Raw genomic sequence first — 13,138 nt, forward strand, 5'->3', positions numbered from 1 at the left:
GCAGGAACACTGGCGTGGGTTGTCATTTCCTTCTCCAGGGGATCTTCCCTACCCAGGGATTACCATTTGAGCCACCAGGGAAGCCCATCCTTTAACGGCCTTGAACCATAAAAAACACATCACTTCTCTCATATTCTAATAGGTAAAAACTCAAGTACACAACTCTAGTCAAAATGCAAAGGAGGTAGGTATGAAGTCACCTGGATCTGGAAGAAGAAATATTTTACAGGTAACATTGTCTGTGCCACCTGGCTCCTGCTTTTAGAGCCAAAGTAGTGAAAGAGGGATGTTCAGTATGTTCAAAGAGAGATTCTACACTATTAAATACTCCTTGAATTTCTATTTTTTATGGTTTATTGATAGAATATTTTTTATCACTTTGCTCAATTATTTTAAAAAATTCATTTCAAGTTTACCACTTACATGAGAGTACTTTTTAATGCTTCTTCAGAAACTACTTTGAATGGACTTTGAATACAGAAAGGATTGTAATGTACCAGTTATCTTTCTCTGCATAGCAAACAACTACAAAACCTTAGTGGCATGCAGCAGTAAACACTCAATGCACACACACTCTGCTAGAAGTCAGCTACACAGTTCTGCCTATCTTGACTGGCCTCTCTTACATGTTTTGAGGTGATCTGGTGGTCACCTGATCTAGGCTCACTTTGGCTGGGGTGAACTGGGTAACCTGGCTGTACCCAAATGTCTCTCATCCTCCAGCAGACTAGGTCAGGAATGTTTTCATGGTAATAACAGAGGCACAAGAGAATGCATCATCTGATGTGCAAGCTCATGTCAAATCTCTACTTACATCACGTATGCTAACATCATTTAGGACAATACAAGCGACGAGCAGGTGAGGCTACAAATAACACTGCAAAATGCATGGATATAGGCAGATGAGAGGGATCAGGACATTAATGTAATCAATCACTTATGCATAGTCTGAAATATGAATAAAAAATAAACATAAGTGGTACACTTAATCTTCAGTAAAGGCAATCAGTACTTGTCTATTCCTAAAGATGGCACTTGTGGAATAATCTGGATTTCTTCCCATCCAATTGTAGATATAAGGAAACTCAGTATCTCAGTTTGTCAAAACTGAAGGTGAGTACGCTCTCCTTTTAACTCCCAGCAATAAGTTGGTAAAAAAGATCACATTGATATTACATTTTCCTTAACTAAAAAACACATAATGAAATAATATTTAAAGATATATTGGCCAATAGACTTCCCAATAATATTAAAAATTTCTGCTAATCATCTTTTGTGTTTTTCTCCCCAGGAGAATATTTTTAAGGAAGTCTAATATGTTCTGTCTCTTTTGGACTATGATAATCACTGGAAATGACAACACCTAATAAATCACCTATGATGTTTTCTTTAATTAACTTGAGCTATTATATTGAGTGCACTATATTGCCTTTTTTGCTAGTTGCTAGCTTTTCAATGATTAGCAAGAAAGATTCAGTCATTCACAAAGTTTATAATCTACTGGGGAATATGAATAAGTAAATATTTGCCATTCAGTGCAATACATTATAACTATATACAAATGTCTGTGGTGCTTAAGAAAAGAGGAGAGCAATCTAAGGCAAACACGAAGAAAATTTTCAAGAAGAGATTTTAATCTCAGTTTGAATCTGGTCAAGAGTAGTCAACTCATGAGAAGTGGTTGGTTTCTTCTGGGTAGTAAATATTGAGAAAAGAAAGATTTAAAAAGACATTTACAATGTATAGTCAACAGACTAGGTGATTCATTGGAAATTGGACATAAGGTAGAGAAAATAGTTAAGAAAAGTGCATAATTTTATTATTAGCATGACTGAATTTATTATTCAGCAAGACAGAAATAAGAAGGGGGTGACAGAGGATGAGTTGGTTGGATGGCATTATCAACTCAATGGACGTGAGTCTGAGTAAACTCTGGGAGACAGTGAAGGACAGGAAAGCCTGGCATGTTGCAGTCCATGGGGATGCAAAGAGTTAGACATGACTGAGTGACTCAACAACAACAACAAGGTAGAGATACTCGTGGGGTATAGTTCTGGTAGTAAAGATTATCCTATCATCTGGACACAATCAAAATCCCACTAATACAAGGTTTCATAAAGTTTTGCCACAGTGATCCAATAGCCACAGCCTATTAGGCAATCCCAACACATAACAGTCAGACATAGACAACATAGGCAAGCAAATCAAAAGGCCTGAGACCTTAACCCAGCGTTCAGAACTCTAAACCAATCCTTTGAGTACCTCAGCAGATTTAACCTTTTGCATTGTCCTCTTGGGGTGGGTCTCTAACCCACAGTTGTAGCCTTGGATTCTAACCATACAGAAGACAATCCCCTAGGTGGGGCTTTAACCCACAGTGTTGTTGTCGTTCCTCAGTCGCTCTCTCATGTCTGACTCTGTGCCACCCCATGGACTGCAGCGTGCCAGGCTTCCCTGTCCTTCACTATCTTCTGGGGTTTGCTCAAATTCATGTCCACTGAGTCGGTGATGCGATCCAACCATCTCATCCTGTCTAACCCACAGTCCTGATGAGATTATTAGACCACAGACACATTTTAACTACATTTAGCTACCGGGACATTATAATGAGTTTACTCACCCCAACAATGTCTGCTCTAGGAGCTGTTTCTTAAAAGTAAAAGTATCCTGAGGATCCTGGTGTGCCATGGTGAGGAAGCAGGAACCCGGAAGGTGACTCTCTAGACAAAACTCAATCGAGGTGGCCATTCAGGATGGGTGCTGAGAACCCACACTCTGCCAGGGGCTACAGTGCCTCAGAAAGATGGTCACAAGTCCTAAATCTCAACTGGGCTGTTGTAACTCACTGAACATGGGCTCACTGACAGATGCGCACAGAAGCCAATACTTATGGCAAGAGCCTTAGAGAAAAGAGCTTTACTGCAAGGCCAACCAATGAAGGAGGCAAGGTATCAAATCTCTCTTCAATCCAGGAGCCTGGGTGCAATTTAAGGGGTCACGGGAATTTCTAACTTGGAAGCTAATTGGCTAGTCTTCAATTAGTCCCTTTCAGCTACTCAGGTTACAGGAAGCCAGGTTTTCCTTATTGAAGGATTTCTCACTTTGTAAATGGCCCTCGGGGCATCATTTCTCTTCTCAGTTTTGCAAACTGAAGATCTTGGCTCCAGGGTCATCCTGAGTTCATGTGTTCCTTCTTGGATACATGCAGTTCCTTCTTTGTAAAATGACTCAAGGTGTGATTAATCAACAATCTATTTGACGTCAAACCAGTTTAAGCTGGTCAATTGTTTCACATGCTGTTTCACTAGGCCCCCCGAACTCCAGCACATTACCCAAACTCCAAGACAAAGAAAATCACAGTGAACTAAATGTTGCCTAGCAAGGACAATCATGTAACATTCACACCAGAGGATGTGACATAGAATGTGCTTGAGGTAGATTCTTTCCCAGTTGGAAACAACTCAGAGTTCTTAGAATTTTTGTCATTGACCAGTATCTTCCCTCCCAGATACCCGTTCATCTAAATAACGAATATTTCCACGTGTTAAAGTACCAACAAGAAATCTAGAACTTGCCTAGAATTTGCCCAATTACACACAAGATAAAATAATCAAGTAGGTCCTTATGGAGAGGTCTCTGGCTCCCTCAACCCAGGGTAAAGATCACAAGTCCAGGAGACTGTGGATTCTCTGAGGTCCTCCATCTAAGGATCTGGCTGTGCTCACCACTCCCACTGTCTCTCTAACCACCAGGCAACTTTCCTTGAAATGACCTCTCACTGAAGGCTCTGCATTTTCCTAAGGCTCCAAAGCGAGACAGTGTATTAAAAAACGGAGACATCTGTTTGCCGACAAAGGTCCCTGTAGTCAAAGCTATGGTTTTCCCAGTAGTCATGTTTGGATGTGAGAGTTGGACCATAAAGAAGACTGAGTGCTGAAGAACTGATGTTTTCAAACTGTGGTCTTGGAGAAGACTCTTGAGAGTCTCTTGGACAGCAAGGAGATCAAGCCAGTCCATCCTAAAGGAAATCAACCCTGAATATTTATTGGAAGGACTGATGCTCAATCTGACTCCAATACCCTGGCCACCTGATGCAAAGAGCTGGCTCGTTGGAAAAGACCCTGACACTAGGAATGAAAGATTGAGGGCAGGAGTAGAAGGGGGCAGCAGAGGGTGAGATGGTTGGATGGCATCACTGACTCAATGGACATGAGTTTGAGAAAACTCTTGGAGACAGTGAAGGGCAGGGAGGCCTGGTGAGCTGCAGTCCATGGGGTCGCAAAGAATCAGACACAACTGAGTGACTGAGGACGCACACACACACACACACACACACACACAAAACACTCCATGATATGTGTATATCATATATCTATCCATTGATACATCAACAGACATTTGGGCTGCTTCCCTGTATCAGTTATTGTGAATAATACTGCAACAAATATGGGAATGAAAATACCTCTTGGAGAGTCTAATTTTAATTCCTTTGGATTAAAACCCAGAAGTGGGCTTGCTGAATCATATGGTAATTCAATTTTTAATTTTTTGAGGAACCTCAATACTGTTTTCCACGATGGTTGCACACATTGACATTCTCACTAACATTATAAAAGAGTACTCTAAATGCTTGCACTTAATCATCTTACTCTGTCCTGGAGAGGGAGCAAGACAATCAACTTTTCAAATGATGTGGTAAAACCACTTAACATCAGATCTACTCACTTAAATATCTCTTTTTTCCTCTCTTCATATGTCACACTTATTTTGGCATTATTATTATTGCTCTGGCTATGTATTACAATATAATATTTGGACCTGAGAGTCCCTCTTAATGCTTCATACATTTCACAGTAATGAGAATAAAAAGAGAATTAAGGGCACAAGGTCGGATGAGGCTTCCAGGAGTGAGACGGTCAGCTTTAGACTAACTCAAATCAAGGGCCTATGGCCATCCCTGTCACTTAAACAGCCATGGAAAAGTTTGTCACATCATTAAACTCCCTGAGAGTGCCTAGCGCTCGTTAACTTTGAAGGGAGTTTGACACGCCCTGTCTGGAAGGACTGCTGGCATGTGGTGGTAACTGTAAACCATCTGCCACAGTGCCTGGCAGGCACCATACCCCTCCCTTCTCAGGACTGGTGGCTATACTTTGCAACGAAGATCTCACCTCCCTTGGGCCTGATATAGGGCTTCCCTGATGGCTCAGCAGGAAAGGATCCGCCTGTGATACAGGAGCTGCAGGAGATGCAGACTCAGTCTCTGGGTCAGGAAGATCCCCTGCAGGAGGAAATGGCAACCCAGTCTAGAATTCTTCCTTGGAATATCCCATGGACAAAGGAGCCTGGCGGGCTACAGTCCATGGAGTCACAAAAGAGTCAGATATGACTTACCAATTCAAGAAGAAGAAGAAGAAGGCCTGGTATAAAGAAGTGAGGGAGAGCTTTGCCTGACAGTCTTCCCCTGAGCTTTCTAGAACTGACATCAAAGGGGAGGGCATGACTCTCCTTTGTCCCCTCTATTCAGGGATGAGTAGACCCCTCAGTCTCCACTCAGGTGTCACAATTTGACGTCTGGTGGAGCCTGGGGAATCCCCTCCTTCTTGACCTGAGGCCTATCTCCTCATAATAAGACCGATACCTCCCTGTGAGCCTAGAGGAGGAAGTAAGGGTGGCTTATCTAGCCACCCCTTCCCATAGTCTCACAAGAATAATAGCTGTGGCAAGCTCCTTGAGAATGACAGATGGTTCCTCTCAGGGTCCCAAATCAGGGTACCAAATTTTACTCTCAGCCAAGCCCAAGACTCCCCCTTCTGTTGACATGGGAACACCACCATCAGACCAAACCCTAACTTTCCTGCTACTCCTCGGTCAGAGCTGAAGGGCCCCTCGGCCTGGTAAATCTGCCTGAGGCCTTCTAGGCTGAGAGTAGGGAACATACTGTGTGGCCATCCTGGCATTTGTGTTCCCATGTTCTTTGCTGTCCTCACTGTCTTGGAAAGAACCTGGAAATATTCCCCAACTGGAAACATTCCCTGACTTGCCTTAAAGCTTCTCCACCCAGGCCAATAGTTCCTTGATCCCTGAGGAAGAAGAGGAGTTTGCCTCATAGGCCCACCACAGGCCATGGTCTTCTGAGGTTAACAGGAGTGGAAGGAATACGTTCTGCCCCCACTGTTTTGAGGCGAGTGGTCTTTTCAAGAATTCAGGGTTCTTACCTTGACTTCTGGCACAACGTGGAAATCATCCTTCTGCTGAGCTTCTGCTGCTCCCTTTGATCAGGATGAGGTTCCTTACCTCCATGTGATCCTCTGGGAGGAAGTGAGTAGGACTCACCATGTCACCAGGCATAAGTGGCACAGTCTCAGGCCTGACAACAGGGACAGTGCCCTCTGTAGCCCCCTTCCTTCTGGGAGGGATCCTTCACTGTCCGTCAGTATCATCAGTTGACTCCTGTTAGGAACGGGGTACCCTTCCTCAGCTGATAGAGGCTCCCTCCATTAGCCCAAGGACTTTAAGGTCCTGAAGCCATTCGCCTTCAGAAAATAAGGGATAAACCTAGTCTGAAAGCCCTGCTTGTTCCCTCCCAGGGCCCATTACATTTGCAGGACTTTCTAAGAATTTATCTGTAATGGGGTAGATGGCTGACACACTCTTCATACAGGACTGTACACATGTCATGCCTGGGATTTCCACTCTCTGATGAAGAGCCAGCCTATAAACCAAGGTCATCTCCTTGAAACCCTCCAGGCAGAAGTCACAGGGCCCTTGAGCTGGCCAGCACTTACCTATGCCTCCCAGGGCTAACTGGAGAGGAGGGACTTAGTGTCTTAGTGGAGAGGCTACATTTAGTGTAGCCCTGTCGGCTGTGGATTGAGGGGCTTCATGTCCACACTCTGGGTCCTCACTTTGACTCTGCACCCTTCCTGGGGCTCTATTCTCTGCAGATTCCCAATGTCCCCACCTCCCCAGGACCTGAGTTGAAAGTGTTAACCACAGCAGCCCAGATAGTTCAGGACTTCATGGGCTTGCCAATGAGGACGGGTCTTTACAGGATCCTTCTGTTCTGGATGGGTCTTTCCATCACCCTCATTCAGGGAAATCACCATCATTTCTGCGAGATTGATTCACTCTATCAACCTCAGAACTCTGCGCTGAGACCAAGTTTCTTAGGTCTCTGAGAAGCCTGAAGAATAAGCCTTAAGAAAAAGCTAATAGGGTAAGCCTGCTGCTGCTGCTAAGTCCCTTGAGGCGTGTCCGACTCTGTGCGATCCCATAGATGGCAGCCCACCAGGCTCCCCTGCGCCTAGGATTCTCCAGCCAAGAACACTGGAGTGGGTAAAGTAGTGTAGAGCAGGAGTCTATTGCCAGCTGTCATTTACCAGCCTTATGTATTTCAGCACAAAACCAAACTCTATGAGCCTTGGGCTCTCCCCTGTGAAGTAAGTTATAAGCCCTTTCTTGTCAGTTTGGTGGTATATAAGTATTTATGGAAAGCTTATGTCTTGGCGCCTGCCTCTATTGAGACATTAGGAGCAACGGCAGTTATTACTATGATTATCTTGACCTCAGATGTTACATCAGCTGGATTTTTTTTCAATCTATCAGATGTCAGCAACTATGCAGTGTTCCAAGTCGGGAAAAAAGAGACCCAACCTCCCAAATCAGCCAAAATTCCGCTTAGGAATGAAACCAAAGTAATATGTTCTCTCCAACCCCTCTTTACCTGCTTCTTTCTTGTTCTTCCTAAAGTAGAGAGTATCTCAGCCTCTTCCGTAGAATGACAGCATCTCTGAGAAACTATAATGAGTGGACAGAGGCTAGGACTTTTTTTGACTAAACATCACCAGTACAAGCATGAAGACTTCTTAAGAGCAGATTCTCAATGACTGTGTAAAAGAAGAGCCACGAATAAATCATTTGCTATAATTTATATTCTCAAACATTCTTGAAAACCATAAACCATAAGCAGAGGCAACTATGTGTCTTTTACATTTACAAAAAGAGAAACTAAGCAGACAGTAAAGCCAGCCAAAATCTGAAGACATTTCCGCTATCTCCCTAACAATGTATCAATGTTCTGAGCGTCTATTAGTGTGGTTTCTTTCACATTTCTAAGGACACTCTCATCCTAAAGTGATGTTATTCTCATCTTCGATCACAAAAGTGATGTAAGGATTTCCAATATTTATTTGAGAAAACAAAATTCTGACTCCTAAATTTGACAAACAGCAAAGTATGTGTGATTCATGTTATTCATATACTTATATCATGACTCTAAATGACCTTTCTGTTGAAAAGTTTTAATAACTGAAAATTGGGGGAAATAAAATCAAAAGTTATTGATGCATATCAGGAACAAAGGTTGACCGGCTTCTCTAGCCACAAAGTGAACAACAGGCTTCAGACCACACTAGGGGCGAGATGAGCTGTTGGATGCGGCCCTGGGGTGCACAGTGGCTGAAGCAGAAGGGCCAGAGAGGCTGAGGCAGCAGTGCCAGGCCTGGTTGAGGCAGAAGTGCCAGCCCTGGCTGCATCTCTGGCTCCGGTGCTCTCTACTTCCTCTCTCCAAGCCTCCTCATATTGCGGCAGTAAGGCAGGATTGACCGAATCCTTGACCTTGGCCAAAAACTGCAGGACTTTCGTCTTGCTGGTTTCTGTCAGCGCTTTAGGACCGCACAGGAACTCATAGTGAGGGGGATCGCTGCCGGGCACCTGCCGGTACTCCAGGTACTCTTCCTGCACCAGATCTTCTGTGATGAGCTTCCTGGGCTCTCCAAAGATGAAGTGACTTTTTCCATCATAGATGCACAGCGTATTCAGGAACTTCTAGATCTTCTTCTCAGGGGCGTGGTTGCCATTCAGGTAGATGACACCCAGCAGAGGCATCAGAAGACCATTCTTCGGCAGCCCCCAGCCACCTCTCATAGACTCACTGTCGCTGAGATCTAGGTTGCTCACCAGGGTATAGCAGTGACTGTTGGGCCTGACTTCCTTCAGCACCAGGCCAAACACCAGCTCCATGCGCTCGGAGGCCCTGCTAAGGATCTCAGGGAATTGTTCCTTGTACCTTCTCTTGATTTCCTGCAGCATTTCGGACCTCTTAATGAGCTCCCTCATCTTATACTTAAACAGCATGTACTGCACCAATAGCTCTGCCTTCCAGGTCAGAAGATCTGTGTGAGAGCTCGCAGCAGCAGCTGAAGCCTGGGAGGAATTTTCACCTTCCTGAACTTGGCCCTTGGCACCTACACCAGATATTGAGCATGCTGTGCCACCTACACCAGATCTCGAGCGTGCTGCGCCACCACCACCAGATCTTTTGGGTATAGCACCTGCAGCAGCACTGGTGGTGCCTTGGGCTCCCTGAGGCCCCTTGGAGGTGCCAGCAGCAGACGAGCTTGAGGGAGCGCTCTCTGAATCAGGAGGGGAGGAGGAGGTGGTCTCTTCTCCCCAAGATGTGGTAGCCTGATCGTGAAGACCCTGGATCTCAGTTTGGGCCTGGCGACGTTTCTCATGAGCACGGTGCTTACTCTTCTGCCCACGGGGCATGATGGCAGTGACAGGGACCGCAGGCGGGAGTCTGGGCCAACAGACAGGAGATTGGGGCACCTGGAGGATGGAGAATGAGGTGACATGAGCACCTTAAAACAGGGAGACTCTACCTTGGCTTAATCAAAGGCCGCCTCTGCAGGTGTCCTTGAGGACACTGCCCTAGGAACCCACAAGCCTCCTGTTTTCCTGCTCAGCCTGTTCCCACAGAATCCCACAGAGGAAGAACAGAGGCCTTACTTTTCCTCTGAGTCCTCTCAGCCCTGCTTTGGATTTACTCAGATGACAGCAGGTGCCAGCAGTGGGGTTTTCTAAGTTCTACTTCAATATTCTCATGTCAAGTTCTGACGGAGCCTTGACACCTTTCCCTCTGCTACTCTGATGTAGACACTTTAGACCACCCCATGATCCAGAGATAAGTGAAGGGATGCCTCAGTCCACCTCCCTGCCAAGAGATAGATAACCAGTGCTGAGAGCTAATTAGGTCTTTTCTATCCTGAGTGCACTGGGATCATCATTCAGGGTCCTTACATTGGCTCCTTAAAATGTTGGGCACCATTATCCATTTGCGGACTGCTGTCTGCACTTTCAGATTAGACATTTCCCCTCCCGTAGACTTCGTATAAAACAGTAAAGAAGGTGCTCAGCCTCACAGCCCTTCCCTGAGATTTCCTGGGCTGAAATCTGGGGGTTGGGATGGATGCACTGAGTCCTCACTCAGGTTCATCAACTGGGCTCCCAGAAGAGAAGCTCAACTTTCTCCTGAAGTAATGACTGCTTGATAGTAAAAGCCAATCACTCTGTGTCCCAAAATCAGGAAGTGAAGATGACCTTATCTTGCCAAACATGGTATCCTGAGAACAACATCTGGTGCAGGCAGGTTGATGTCCCTGTGGACCCTTACAAGATCCCAAGGTCTAAAATATTTTTTTATTCTGTTTTCTCCTATATGTCTTTTTGAAAATAAATTTATTTTTTACAATTTATAATAGTATACCAGTTTCTGCCACAAATCAATATGAATCAGCCATAGGTATATCTTATGTCTCCTCCATCTTGAAACTCCCTCCCACGTCACACCCCTCTTAAGCTGTCAGAGCACTGGCTTTGAGCTCCCTGGTCATAAAACTAATTCCCACTAGTTATCTATTTTCCATATGATAATGTGTACATTTTCAAAGTTACTCTCTCAGTCTGCCCCTCCCTCTCCCCCCACTGTGTCCACGAGTCTGTTCTCTATGCCGGCATCTCCAGGCTACCCTGCAAATAGGTTCATCAGTACCATCTTTCTGGATTCCATATATATGCATTAATATATGATATTGGCTTTCCTCTTTCTGACTTAATTCACTCTGCTTACAAAAACTAGGAATAAAACTACCACATGAGCCAACAATCCCACTTAGGCATATACCTTAAGGAAACGGTAATGGAAAAAGACACTTGTACTCGTCTTCACTGCAGCACTATTTTCAATATCCAGGACACAGAAGCAACCAAGCTCTACATTTGACTCATGATAAGGTCTAAGGTTTCTCTCTCTGCTGACCACTCCATTCAGACCAAGACCCTTATGTCCCCATTAGCCCACAGTGGGGACCGACATGTAACCTTGAGGTCTCCCAGGGATGACGACAGGGAGATGTGGTCCGAATAATGTGGTGTGGAACATCCACAGCCCCCAAGGTTCTCACCATCCACCAGGACACCTGAAACCCTCCCTTTCCAACCTGAGGCTGCCCCCACTGACCTGGTCTCTTACTTCCCTGAGATGTCCCAGGAAGTGTCATGTCAAAACGCCCGATTCTCCCAGTCCTCAAAATAGGACTGGCGCTTTCTGTGACTCCATTTCTTATGGGAAGAACCCCATCCTCACTCAGCGTCACAGCCATTAATATTGTTGCAGACTAGGTGCCTTTGTTGAACTGGGTTTATTCCATTACAGCAAGGCTCTCACTTTCCCAAAACCACCTCCAGTGGACACCAGGGAGCACCACAGTTGGCCAGCTCTACCCAGGGCCTCCTACAGTCCAGTATAGGGGAGCCCCTGAGTGTGGCCCCCTTGTGGTGTCGAAGTCTGCACATCAGCCCTCAGGGCCCTCATCTAGGTTCTAGACCTCCTCCGGGGGTAGAATCCAGGCCTACCCCCACAGACCAATGCCATAGCCTGCGACACTCTAGACACATTCAGCCGATAGCTCTGAGGGACTCATAAGAGCCATATCAGAGGGCTGGAATGTGGATGGGTCACTTTTATTACTGGGAGGGTTGGAAAAGTCCCATGAGCTACATTCAGGTCCTCACCTTGGTTCCAGACAAGTCCTGAACACTAAGTCTCTGCCATACAGTCCCCGCGGCTACCGGTTGTTCTGCTGGCTTTCAAAGCGGAAGTGGAGGGAGCTGGGTAAGGTCCTACTTGGGGTCCTCCAGGGATGACGGCAGGGGCAGCATGCTACGGGAACCCAGGTAGCTCAATATTCATCCGTCCTTGGGTCCTCCTTGTGCAGTGTATCGGAGCCCAGGATGCCCCCTCCTATGAACCCGAGTCTTCCAGCTCCCAAACAGAGCCCTCGCCTTCCCAAGTCCCTTGTGGTGGGAGGCCAGCTCTGCCCTGAGTATCTCTGCTTGTCAGGTGAGTTGCCACTCTGTGAGCCTCCTTCGCTGGGGAAGAGATCCTCTCACTAGCACTGATGATCCTAAGCTTAAGGCTGGTTATAGTCAAAACACCCCCATCTGCAGATCTGGGTTCTGATCTGGCTAGAGGAGACTCAGCCCTCCCTAAGATCACACAGGTTGAATGAGTGGCTCCCTCTGTAGTGGTCCTCAGTAACACTCAGCATCGCATGTGAGGTCCTCCTTGGATTCAGGTCCCTCCCTCTGTGAAAATGCAGCTGATTATATTAGACAGAGGTCTCACCTCGCTAAGACTTTCTAGAGAGAAATCAACCTGACATCTGTGCCCAGAGCTTCCTGGGGACCACAGCATCAGTTATTTTCCAGGGCCCCCTTTTATAGGGTATGCTACTGTGAGTCCACTTTCAGGTCCTCACATTGACACATGACGAATCCTGTAACTCCACTCTCTGTTTTATGAAGCTTCTTGTCTTACAGCAAGGTCCTAGTCTCCTGAGAATTCCAAGTTGGAAGTCAGGATGATCTTCATGTGAACCTAGTCCATCAGGGCCTCTGAGAATAGACAGTGGGGATGCAACTTGAGTCCTTCCAATTCCTCTTGCATCTTCACTACATCTACCACAGCCTGGGACTACTCCTTCTACTGAGCTAAGATTCCTCTTCTTAGTCTTTGGGTGACCACTATTTTCAGGGGTGATTGTCTCCTCAGTCCTCCTTCATGGAGGTTCCCATATCAGCTTCTGTCCCTCGATTAAAGGCTTCTTGGGGAATGCATATATCTACAAACATTGAGCAGTTACCCTCTAGCAAATCTTGGCGAAAATGGGTCTCAGTCCCAAAGGTGATGTAAGATTAGGAAAATGCAGCAGAAATTAAGGAACTCAGGACAGATGTTATGATGTCAAAGAGATAGAGGTGATATATTCCTGCTCTTCAGCCAGATTTAGGGTGT

The 13,138-nt window shown here is 45.8% G+C and overlaps 1 long non-coding RNA gene and 1 pseudogene across 6 annotated transcripts in view; both read right to left on the reverse strand.

Annotated features, from left to right (window-relative positions):
• LOC129639924 (uncharacterized) overlaps nt 1–3,312 on the reverse strand; it is a 76,846-nt gene extending 73,534 nt beyond the window's left edge. For 3 of the 6 annotated variants that reach the window (XR_008708673.1, XR_008708671.1, XR_008708669.1), the window contains exon 1: nt 2,621–3,310. This is a non-coding gene — a long non-coding RNA (uncharacterized LOC129639924). Of the gene's footprint in view, nt 1–2,620 lie in introns of all 6 variants that reach the window. The other 3 variants (XR_008708672.1, XR_008708670.1, XR_008708674.1) reach the window with 2 other exon arrangements.
• A 4,894-nt stretch (nt 3,313–8,206) lies between these two features.
• On the reverse strand, nt 8,207–9,607 carry LOC129639921 (melanoma-associated antigen B2-like; annotated as a pseudogene).
• Nucleotides 9,608–13,138: the final 3,531 nt, after the last annotated feature.

This window comes from Bubalus kerabau, chromosome X, assembly GCF_029407905.1.
Source record: "Bubalus kerabau isolate K-KA32 ecotype Philippines breed swamp buffalo chromosome X, PCC_UOA_SB_1v2, whole genome shotgun sequence".
Classification (NCBI taxonomy): Eukaryota; Metazoa; Chordata; class Mammalia; order Artiodactyla; family Bovidae; genus Bubalus; species Bubalus kerabau.